Below are 12,142 nucleotides of genomic sequence, written 5' to 3'. Positions count from 1 at the left end.
ACATTGATGAGTTAATTGAAAAAGTGCAAGCATCATATGAGTTATTTGACCCGCAGTTGTTAAAGTTTACATGGTTACAACTTCAATACTGCATGGTTGAAATTTTACAAGTGAAAGGGGGCAACAACTATAAGAACCCTCACCATGGGAAGATCAGATTAGAAAGGTTAGGGCTGCTACCTAAAAATGTGACAGTAGATCAAGAACTTATTGATGATGCAGTGGACTACTTGAGTGACAAGGTGATGTTGGTTGAAGATGATCCAATGGAGTTTTTTTGAAGTGGATGCAGACTTATGGGTGTATGTGCAATGGTGTGATGCATAGAAGAAGTTAGATGTAAGTTTTTGTTTTCACTGCTACACTATAAGGTTGACTGCTGCACAAACCTTATTCTTAGTGTGAAATTTGATATGCATTTTTTTTGTAAACTGAAATTGGATGGACATCAACATTTTGTGTTTTAAGAATGATTTAGGTTGATGCATACCAACTTTTGTGCTGTTAATGTTATGCATCTGAAGATAGGTAAGGAAAATCTTTTATATAGATTAGAGGTATGCATATCAACCTAAGTTTGTTGATGCAGTGAATTTTATTCAGTTTAAGTTTTTTGAAAAATGTTTAGTCCACTTTGTTCCTACATTAATCCATCAGGGTTATGGTTCTTTTACTCATTAAAAACAGGGTATGTTACCTCAACAAAGTTAACTCTGGAGCAAATCAGTCACTGTTTTAAGAGTTAATGAGTCCCTTCATCATTTGGATGTAATTTTGTACTGGGGACTGATAATTACAACTCTAACTAAGGCAGGGGTGAAAACAAACTCACATCATAGATCATCACTTGACCTCTAATAATCCATTAGGGATTTAAAACATTTAACTCATTGAATACAAGGTTTATTACCTCAACAGAGTAAACTCTGGAGCAAATCAAACCTTGGTTCAGAGTTTTGAGTCCCTTCATCATATGGATTGGGTGGCTATAAGGGACTCTAAAGTAGTGCATGTATTAGGGACAGTAAAAAGCCAACCATTTACATCATTAGCCAACAACCTCAGCACACAATTCATGGACTCATCACAATTGGGCCAATAAAATTAGGTATAGGGACAATCAATAATGAACCTTTAACATCATAAGCTAAAATCCTCAACATACTAACAAGCCTTACCCAACACAGTGAGATACAAAGTTCAGGGAGTCATCACAATTACAACCACAAATATTAGGGATAGTAAAAACTTAACCTTTAACAACATAAGCCACAAAGTTCAGGGACTCATCACAAGTAAAGCCAAAAATATTAGGGACAATAGATATTGAATCTTTAACAACATAAGGCATAAATTTCATGGAATAATCACAATAAAAGCCACAGAAATTAGGGATAGTAGAAATTGAACTTTTAACAACATAATGAACCTTTAACAACATAATCTAACTTTTTCAACATACTAACACAACCTTAACCAACACAGTGAGGCATAAAGTTCATGGAGTAATCACAAGTAAAGCCACATGAATTTGGGACAATACAAATTGAACTTTTAAAACATAATCCAACATCTTCAATGTAGTACTTAGAGACTCATCACAAGTAAATCCTTAACCAAAACAGTGAGGAAGAAAGTTCAGGGACTCATCATCACAAGTAAAGCCACAAAATATTAGGAGTAAGAAATATTATCAAAAACATTAAAGGAGTAAGAAATCACCAAATTAGGCTGTTGTTTGATGTGGGACTCATCACATGGAATGCTTCCTGAATAAAGGGACATTCCCCTTCATGAATTGCAACACCACTGAATCACATGCATCCTCATCAATTCCATTCCATGGCCCAACCCTATTCTTCCGGGGCTGTTGTGTTTCACAGGAGGGAGTGGAGTGGCGCTGCACTCCATTTTTCCTTTTTCTGGGAAAGAAGCTAAGGTTAGCTTCCTCTTCAATCTACCTGAGCCCAACAGTGGCTGTAGGGCTAGAAGCGCAAACATAACAATCCTTCTCCCACCATCAACAACAACCCCCTTCCCTTTACCCACAACTAACTCCTTCCCTTTACCCACATCAACCCCCTTCGCTTTACCCACAACAACCCCTTCCCTTTACCCACATCCTCACCCCCTTTTTTCATTAACATGCAGATCTCACTACAATACCTGAGCATATAGGGCCTACGCACTAAGCATCCTTGTTTCTTCTCCTCCACCACATCATGCTTAACTTCATCCTCCATAATTTGTTCTAACTTGACCATCCTCTCTAAAAACCCTAATTTTTCTTCTTCCTCCTCACTGTCAATTTCAATAAGCTCCCTCTTACCCTCAAAAGACGAGTCATCAAAATAATTAAATCGTCCAAGATCTGACAGTCACTACCCTCACGTTTTCCACAGCCAAATTGGGTGGCAATTTGGGCCTTGCCTCCCCCAATTCATACCCCTTCATCTCCTCTAACTGCTCATCCAACGTAGATTGAAGCGCCTTCTTTGCGCTTCAACCCATATGATGTTCCGCACTCCCAGACTAAAAAAAGGACGAGGCTAAAGGGATCTACGCTCAAATGAGACACATATGTGTTTGATTAACAGCGTCTCCCCATCGTCATCAGTCTCAAATAACGCATCAGTCAAGAGACTCAAATTGGGGATGAATTTTTCAGCCATAATCTCAATTGAGTGTTTAAGGAAGGAGATGAGAGAAAGAGATCTGGGTTTGGGTACGAGAAAATATAGGGTTACTGATTAAGGCTTCATGAACAGTGAGGAGAAAAGAGGAGAGACAGAGAGATGAGAGAGACGAGAAAGATCAATTTTTTGGGGGAGTTAATCTGAAATGTGTATGTATTGTGTGTGTGTGTGTGGGGGGGGTGGTTGATTTAATGTTGGGGGGTGTTTTTAGTTTTGGGGGTTTGAATTTGAAAAGTGGTTGGGTTCAATGAATTGTGGTAGGAATCATTAAATTGGGTAGTGTGTTTAGGGATTTATTTAGGGCATACAAATCAGGTTTTATTTTTTAAGTAAGGGTATTATTGTCTTTTTACACCCCTAAACTTACTAAAAAAGGAAACACTAGTGGAAAAAACTGCTTTTGCTGCTTATCAAATGCTCCGGTTGACTAATTAACCCGAGCATTTGTGAGTATTTTGAATTAAAATTTTCACAAATGCTCCGGTGGATTAGTCAACCCGAGCATTTGGACCCTCTCTCAATTCATGAAACCTCACATTGAACGTGCTAAAATAATTTTCATCTCTCTTCATCAGCCATCATTCTCTCTCTCCATTGTTTTCCCTCCCTCCCAAGTCCCCTGACTCTCTCAATTGGACCCTCTCTTAATTGAAACCTCCATCGTTCCTCCCTCCGACATCCCTCCTTCCCAAGTCCCCCTATCTCTCAAGTCCGTCGCAGTTCAATAGGTTGCATGACAAGGCGTCAACCTCGCTATTTCTTTAATCAAATTGCCAAGCTCCTTTAGGTTTGATTTTCTCCTAATTTCTAGGTTTTTTTTGAATTACTCGAATCAATTTTAGGGTTTAATCTAATGGACCAATCGAAGAGAGAGAGTATTGGCCAATCGAAGAAATCGAAGCATGAAACCCCAAATCAGAAGAAAATCTAGAGCACGAAGCATGAAACCGTAGATTCGAAAAGAAATCAAAACTAGTAAAAAAGCCGATAAAGAAAGGGAAAAGGAGAAGAAGAGACTCTGAATTAGTTGAACCTGTTGTTCATTTGAAGCTTAAAAAGCCTTAATTAATGGATGAGAGGCGGATGAAGAAGAAGAAGCGCAGAACCCTAATTCACTTTCGAATTTTCATTTTTTTTTACAGCCGTTGAAATATATTTTCCCTTTTTTAATGGATGGCCTTTGGTATGGCTATGAATGGTTGTGATTTGGTCGCTCGTGCGCGAATTGGCCAGGTTTGTTTTCATTGTTGTTCATTAGTTCAGTGATTGATTTTATGTTTGTTTGCGAAATTTAGTTTCTTCTTTTCTTTACGAAGTTAGTAGGATTAATTTTGGTTGAATGATTCTAACTTAGGGTTCAGTTTTTGCAGAACTTCTGGGACTACATATGCAAACATTTTTAACGAGTAGGTGGCTATCTGTCTGTTGCCAGAGATGCTTGATAGAGCTTGCAGATTACAACAGCAACAGAAGATTATTAGTTAGTGAAGATTGACGCATAAACTCTTCTGGTAACAACTTCTCTGCAAAGTGTTGTGTAAGTTATATAATGATGTTGAGAAACATCAAAGCAGTTATGTATTGCTACAAATTTGCAATGTGGATGTTGATTATAACTATTAAAATAATTTATTATGGGTTGCTATCTTGCCTACAGAGTCATTAATGTTCTCTTGCATTGTTATCTGGTTATGGTGGACAAAAGCTATTTAAATGAAACATGGGTAACCATACTATTTACCTAACTAGCGAGCTAAAAAATGAAGTATAAAACAACAACCTTAACATCAACCAACCTGTATAATACCTAGCATGTTTGTTTACGAGCAATTATTACTCTGCTAGTAACTTATAACTCGTGTTCGGTTATCTAAAATCCCTTATTCAACAACCTTTATACTACTAGTAACTTATAATTAACTCGTTTAAGTGTAGTTTATATAATGAATTTGATGGATGCGGCAAATAGAGCTAAAAATGACAAACTTTATACAACTACTTTCAAGGAGAAAGCAAAGGAGCCGTAAGAAGTAAAAAACATTTCTGGAATTCTAGCAATATGTTCAATTACTCACTTATTGGATCTTGATTCATACATCTCACTAGCTACTACCTTTGTATTAGCAAAATCAAGCCCCACTGAAGTCTCGCTAGCACTATATAACCCGAGTCCTTTGGTGGTGGCTCTAAGATTTTTTATGCTTCCAGATTCTTTTTTCATAATATTGCTAGAAGCTCATTCTAGTCTAATTATTTCACATATCCTCTAGTGTTTCAATCGCTAATTAATATTATTGTTGTTTCAAAATGTTAACACAATATATGGATTTAAGAACCATATGCTTGAATTGTATGCTTGGTGTTGCTGTTTCAATCTCTTACTAACATAATATTGTTGGTCTTGTTTGAGTGGACTCATAGTTATTGGTGCATATTAGCGTTTTATCCTCTTCACTCTCGATCGACTCCTTTAGAAAGCATGTCCAGGTTATTTCGTTCGAACTTTATTGCTGTATTGTAAGTTCGTTTTTTTGATTTCTGAGATTCGGGGATTTTTAGGGTTTTCTTTAATTTTTTTAGGATTTTCTTTCATTCAAAAACTTTGTCTCTCACCTCGATTCACCATTCTGGTATTAGATTCCCTAATGATGTTTGTGATTAAATTGTTTTAACACTGATACCTTTAAAATTAGGGTTTCTGTTTGTTTTGTGGTTCGTGAAATTAGGGATTAGGACTTGCAGTGGCTAATTTTGTTGATTCTTAGTAATTTTATCACTTGATCTTGATGCCTGAAAACCCTAATTTCATGTACCATTTTATTTTGATGAATTAGATTAAGAACAGACCTTGGAACGAAGTGCGAGTCAGCAGCGACAGCAGGAAGCGGCGGCAATGTTGGTGCAGCAGTAGCAACAGAAGATCTAAAGATAAGCCTAATTCTTGCTTTCTCTCTCCTTGTTCTTAGATCTAAAGGCAACCCTAATTCTGTCGCCTCTTTTCTGTAGATTTCTTATTGCTTCACCCAATTTATTGCGTAAAATTGTACATTCATATACTAATATATAATTTATTTTGTTGATTGTTAGGAAATTCATTATAGTGGATCAACTAGGATGCATTAGAACTTTCGATATAAGGTATGATATCATTAACTCATTTTTTCAGTGGTAATATTGGATTGTCTGTAAGTCCATCTTGTACGATTTTTTTGGTTAATATGGCTCTGCATATTTTATTTTGCTAAAGAGAATGCATTTTCTTTTGTTAGTATCATGTTTCTATGAATTTCTGTCATTGGATGATGCTTATGTGATGATTTGATTTTATGGCTGCATTGATATTATGTTCTAGTGAGGGTTCACAATTGGATCATTGCCTTACTAACATAATATTGTTGGTCTTGTTTGAGTGGACTCATGTTTATTGGTGCACATTAGCGTTTTATCCTATAAATTCACTTGATCATGCTATGTTTACGCTTGATGATACTAGACTTAGAACTTAATTTTTTTTTTAACTTTAGTAGTAGTTTCATAAGTGTTTGCAGTCCTGTATGATAAATGCAAGGTCTTTGATTCATTTTTCACCATGAGGGGGGGGGGGGAATCATGATCTCAAATCTCAATGAGCTATGTTTATGATTTACCTTCGGAGAAACCAAGTCATGGCTCGTTAACTATATATAAACTGAATTATAGCTTTAACCTTTAAGAACCATGTGTCTTGTATTATATTTTGTGGAAATGTTTTTTTTTTTTTTTGTCTTTTTTAATCGTAATATACTTATATTGACTATAGGGAGTCGCGATCTTCATGTTGCATTGCCTTGTGCTATAGCATGCTTCATACCAACCAGTCAACTTATCTTCTTTATTTCACCATCTTGAAGACTTGAAAATTTGGCCCACTACCTAAATGCATAGGATACCTTTGTTATCCATCACTTTTAGGGTTATGTTGCTCCTTGCATATGTGCATTATGCTGGAAGTTGATTGTTGTCTTTTATTTGCATGTAATTTCTTAAAATAGTGGATCCTACTTTGTCCTTTTTCTGTGTAGGGCTATGTTGTCATATAATCCTATAATTCTATCAACATTCTGAACCTCGATATTGTAAGATCGAGTGCTCTTAAGTCTTAAAAGAAAAACAAGTCTTCTGGAATTTGTTTCTCTTCTGATAAGCTGCAAAGATGGTTCCTTGTATCTTGATGATATGGTGATACCCTATGCTCTGACCATGTGTTTTGCTGACATGGATTTTTTTCCCCTTTATAGGTGCGATGATGTTGCTGCTGTTGATATTAACATGGGTTGTCCTAGGTCATTTTCAATCAGTGGGGGCATGGATGTTGCACTGCTGGCAAAGTCAGACATCATTCATGATGTACGTCACTGAGTTCACTCTACTTCATTAGCTTGTTGTCTCCACTTCTGCAAAGTAGCTTGTTTCTCGATGCTGTATCTTACTTTAAATTCATTCATAGCCTTTTCTCATTATTCTTGTCCCATCTTCTTTGGTTTGTTTTTATTATTTGTTGCTAATTATACAACATTGGCTCCCCCCTTTCGAATTTAGATATTGACAACATTAAAGAGGAACCTAAATACTTATGTGACATGTAAAATTTGACTTTTGCGAACATCTCATGACACGTGGAATTGGCAAGACGGATTAAGAAAACATGTGTTTCTGCTGTTGTTGTCCATGGAATGTTGTTTTTGCCTTCTTTGCATCTGTTTCCCCATCTTTGAGACTATATGTTACTGTTATACTAGATCATGTCTTTTTATTTAAGGTAGTATGACCTAAATCAAATTACTAGTAAGATATATGTCCTGGTATTGTATCTTATACCCCTCCCTTCTTTGTATCCTCTCTTTCAAATATATTGCAGAAGAGTTCTGGATAGACCAAGGAATCCTGCAAAGTGAAATGAGATTGCTGATGTAGTTGCTGCTTTATCAATTCTAGTGGTACCAAATGGAGATGTTTTCATTCATGAAGATATTCAACGCATCAAAATTTCTCATATGATTGTTAACTTTTCAGGGTCTTAAGGATAAGAAGAAGGCTAACTAGAAAATTGAGGAAGAAATTACTGCAACTATAATAACCAAGGAGACTAACGAAATTGCAAATTCAAATTCTGATGATTCTATTCCCCGTGCTTTAGAAGAGATTATTGAAACTAAAGACTCGAATTCCAATATAAGTGTCTCAGTCTTCTAACGGTAACAATAAGAGCCAACAGGGATGCTGCAACTGTTCCTCAGAGCCTATATGCACGGGTACATTGCTAAAAACTCGTCTCATTCTCAATAAAAAAATTAAATTTGTAGTTTTGCCGTTCATGATTTGCTAAACTTTCTTCTATTGGAACATTACAGAAGAGGAGGATGAGGATCAATGAGAGATTTAGAATCTTATGAAACCTGGTATGTAATGGAACCAAGGTAATGCACCTAACAGTATTGCGAAAAGTTGACCTGAATTAATCTCAGTTTTCACCCATGTTCTAAAAATATTATCGATCCCAACTTTTGATTATTCTGAGTAATTCCATTTTTTTGGCGATCTTCTAAAAAAGATCCTAAGTGTTATTTTTCTCATATTTGATCCGTCTGATCCTTTTGGGTAACACTTTGTATTATATTGAGAAAGGTCCTTCAAAGATTTGGTTTGAAAATAGGCTTTCCTACGAAAGGGCATATTAGTTGTTAATGTTTATCTGGGTTTGCAAGTTTTAGTGGTGTAAATCAGAGTTGCAATCTAGTTAAATATGCATGTATGACGATCTAGATCCTCTATGTTTAGTTGAATATATTTGTATCTCATATGATGTGTTGTTTTGGTTTTGTTGAAGCTTTTGTTTTTTTGCATTTTTATTCTTTTATTTTCCCGACCATTATAATTTATTATAGTAAATGTATCAGTTCATTCTTTATGTTCTTTCATAATTTATTGTCTTGATCGTCTTGTTATGACTAATTGATACTCCCTCCGTCCCTTAATAGAGTGCCCATTTCTTCAATGCGCGTTTGCCAATGCACGTTTTGTATCGTTAATATCTTTAATTTCATATTAGTAAAAATTATAAAAGTTTGATTTTCTTAATGTACGTAATGAGACGAATCAAACAAGACCCCACATGACTATGTTTTTTTTCTTATATATTAGAAATATTTTTTGAGGGTTTTCTTTACCTTTGAATAGTGTCCAAAAAAGAAATGGGCACTCTATTAAGGGACGGAGGGAGTATATGAATATATTATATAGTGACTTAAAATCATGTTTGCGTGCCTTGTTCTAACTTTAAACAAATGTATTTGCTGCTTTGCTAATGTAGTTTTGTTTTGCTGCTACCCAGCAGGTAGCTGGTTTTAATTTTTTTTAATTTAAAAAAGAGCAAATGCTCCGGTTGTTAGGGAAAACCGGAGCATTTGTGAGACCAAATGCTCCGGGTTTTCCTTTACAACCAGAGCATTTGAACTTTTTTTGCTACTAAAAGAAGCTCAAATGCTCCAGTTTTTTAAAGAACCGGAGCATTTGAGATACCAAATGCTCCGGGGTATAACCAGAGCATTTGTAAATGGTCAAATACTCGTATGACGTCTGCTACGAGCTAAATACGGAGCATTTGTGGGGGGGGGGGTTTAACCGGAGCATTTGAGCATTTTTCCACTAGTGAAAGAAAAAAAGTGTTGCAAATATTTTGGAACATCCCAAAATAAAAAGTGTTGGAAATATTGTGAAATGAAGGAAGTATTTATTTTGATAGTATTTGTTGTGTTTATTTGGTGTCTTCATGTTGAAACCTTTTTTGAACCAAGTTCACTTCGAATTTTGGTCATTGAAATATTATTACGTTAGTTTATGTTATTAGGTGTATTTGACAATTGGTTGTAATTGACTGTTTATTAGAGTTAATTTGACCAGTTGTTTGAACTTTGTATTAGTTGTTTATAAATTTGTTTGGTGAAATTAGCAGGTGGCGGTGTTTAATGAAAAAAGAATGCAAGATCCAACATAATATCCACAACGAAAATAAGACTAGCTATAAAATTTGATGGAAATTTGTCCTTTTATCTAACTAAATAGCCATTTAACGAACACTTTTTTTTGTTGTTTAACCACATGAAAAATTTAAAAGCCAAAGGCTAATGAAAAGCCACCAAATAGTTGTTAAACAAACACTGTAATTCAAGAAAAAATCAAAAGCCACCGAAAAGAGGTTAAGCAAAACGATGTCATTCAAGAAAAACATCAGCTACCCAAAATTAATCCGGCCATGACAGTAGCCCAAGAGTCATCTAGCTTCATAACTTCCTATAACATGAGTATGCTCCAAAAAAAAAACATGAGTATGATCAAGCTAATTCCAAAATACTAATATAAACTCAACATCCACAATACATATCCTTCTTCTTGCTAATTTCAACAATCCATCATCCTAATTACATTAAGTAGAGTATTATACTACTATATATACTAATAATACTATATACTTTTCAAAAAATAAAACCAAGCTAATTACGATATATGTGTACTTATATAATCAAACTCAAACTCCATCAACTTGGTTGGTGCGCTTGTTAGCCCTCAACCTTTTCCTTCTCTTTCCTCTTGCTCTTTTTTTTTTTGTTGAGATTTAGAAACAAGTGCTAACTAGTTTGTGTAATATAATCAACGATAACCAAGAAGGAACATGAAATTGAAACAACAACCACGTAACACTAGTGGAAAAAACCTTATATCTCACTTAGTAACAGAAGCGATTTTAGTAAGACCACATGCGAAAATCAACATTAAAAAAGGGAGGAATAGTTGGGAGTACAATCCGATGCAGTCCGCTTGTGGACCGCATCAGATCAAATAAACCGATGCAGTTTTTTTAAAATCTGATGCGGTTTAGTAGACCGCATCAGATTTGTGTGATTTTTTCGCTCATTTTGGCCCAGCGCAATAAATGCCCAACACAACAATAGCCCAACTCGCTGATTTTAAGAGTCCTCACCCATACCCCTAACTCCCTCTCATCTCTCTCTATCCTCTAACCGCATAACCCTAAGTCCCTCTTATCTCTCTCTATCCTCTAACCGTATAACCCTAACTCCCTTTCATCTCTCTCTCCTCTAACCGCATAACCCTAACTCCATATCTCCTCTAACCGCATAACCCTAACTCCTCCCAACGTCGTTTCTCTCTCCTCCTTCCTCCTTCCTCCTCCCTCCTCCCTCCTCCTTTAGCGTCGGTAATCGCTATAAAGAGTCTCAGAGCTTCTCGCCGTCGTCGTTCTTCCATCTCGGAGCTATAAAGCGTCGTCGTCTCGGAGCTTCGACGGACTGCACCTCTCGTCTTCACGAACTCGCCGTCGTTCTTCCATTTCTCGTCTTCATCATTCTTTCTTCCAGCTATCGTCTGCAACTCTCGTCTGCGCCTCTCGTCTTCACGAACTCGCCAGAGCCTTCATCCTTCAACGGATTCCAGATCTAGTTAGATTTTTTTGTATTATAATTTTCTTTTCGTTTTTGTTTCATTTTTTTATATTTCCTTTCATTTTCTGTAATTTATGTTTTTAGTTAGATTTAGTTCATTTTTTTTTTCAATTTTCGTTCATTTTCTGTAATTTATAGTTTTAGTTAGATTAAGTTCATTTTTTTTTTCAATTTTCGTTCATATTTTTCAATTTTCGTTCATTTTCTGTAATTTATGTTTTTTAGTTAGATCTATTTTGGTTTTTACTGTCATTTTCAATTTTCGTTTATTTACTATCATTTTTTTTCCTTTTTTTTGTAACTTTTGTTTGTTTTCATTGTTGAATTGGAATTGTGTATGCATTTTTAGAGGTATATATATGTATTGTTACGGTATATATATGTATAGAAGATTTTTTTTATACAAATCTGTTTTTCATCATATATATATTGTTATTGTGATGGCTGGGTATGAAAGTTGTTGTGAGATGTTGTGAGTGTTGTGATATGAAAAAGGTTGCAGACCTGCAGGTGGCAGGTCTGCATCTTTGTTTTTGGCAATCTGATGCGGTTTAAAAGTAAATCCGCATCAATAAATGTGATTTACTGATCCGGTTTTGGACCGAATCAATAAATAAATGGATCTGCTGTGAGTCTATTTGATGCGGACCAAAACCGCATTCGTAAGGCCGATTTTGACCGCATCAAATGTACTTTCTACTAGTGTAATGCAAAGAGGAAAGAAAATAAGAAAGAACACACCAAAATAAACGTGGGAAATCCGAGCTCTGGGACAAAAACCCACAAACTTGCACTATGGAATCAATGGTGAACATACAATTTCTCACAAACTCTTTCTCTCTCCTAAGACCCTAGAAAAGATGAGGCTTAAAGTTTGAACTTTGAAATATGTGTGTTACTCTCTCTAAAACCATTAAATTAGAGTATTTATACTACAGCGAACAAAAG

General features: G+C 35.6%; 1 long non-coding RNA gene across 2 annotated transcripts; it reads left to right on the top strand.

Moving 5' to 3' along the window:
• Positions 1–4,630: 4,630 nt before the first annotated feature.
• LOC109134595 (uncharacterized) lies at positions 4,631–8,643 on the top strand. 2 transcript variants are annotated; one of them, XR_007272613.2, is made up of 5 exons: positions 4,631–4,726; positions 5,531–5,834; positions 6,974–7,082; positions 7,749–7,987; positions 8,087–8,643. It is a non-coding gene; the product is annotated as an uncharacterized LOC109134595 (long non-coding RNA). The 2 variants fall into 2 exon arrangements; XR_002039431.3 differs by lacking the exon at positions 4,631–4,726 and adding an exon at positions 4,753–5,183.
• The last annotated feature ends 3,499 nt before the right edge of the window (positions 8,644–12,142 follow it).

Source organism: Beta vulgaris, chromosome 3 (assembly GCF_026745355.1).
Source record: "Beta vulgaris subsp. vulgaris cultivar EL10 chromosome 3, EL10.2, whole genome shotgun sequence".
Taxonomy (NCBI): domain Eukaryota; kingdom Viridiplantae; phylum Streptophyta; class Magnoliopsida; order Caryophyllales; family Amaranthaceae; genus Beta; species Beta vulgaris.
This window is presented reverse-complemented; position numbering and strand designations above follow the sequence as displayed.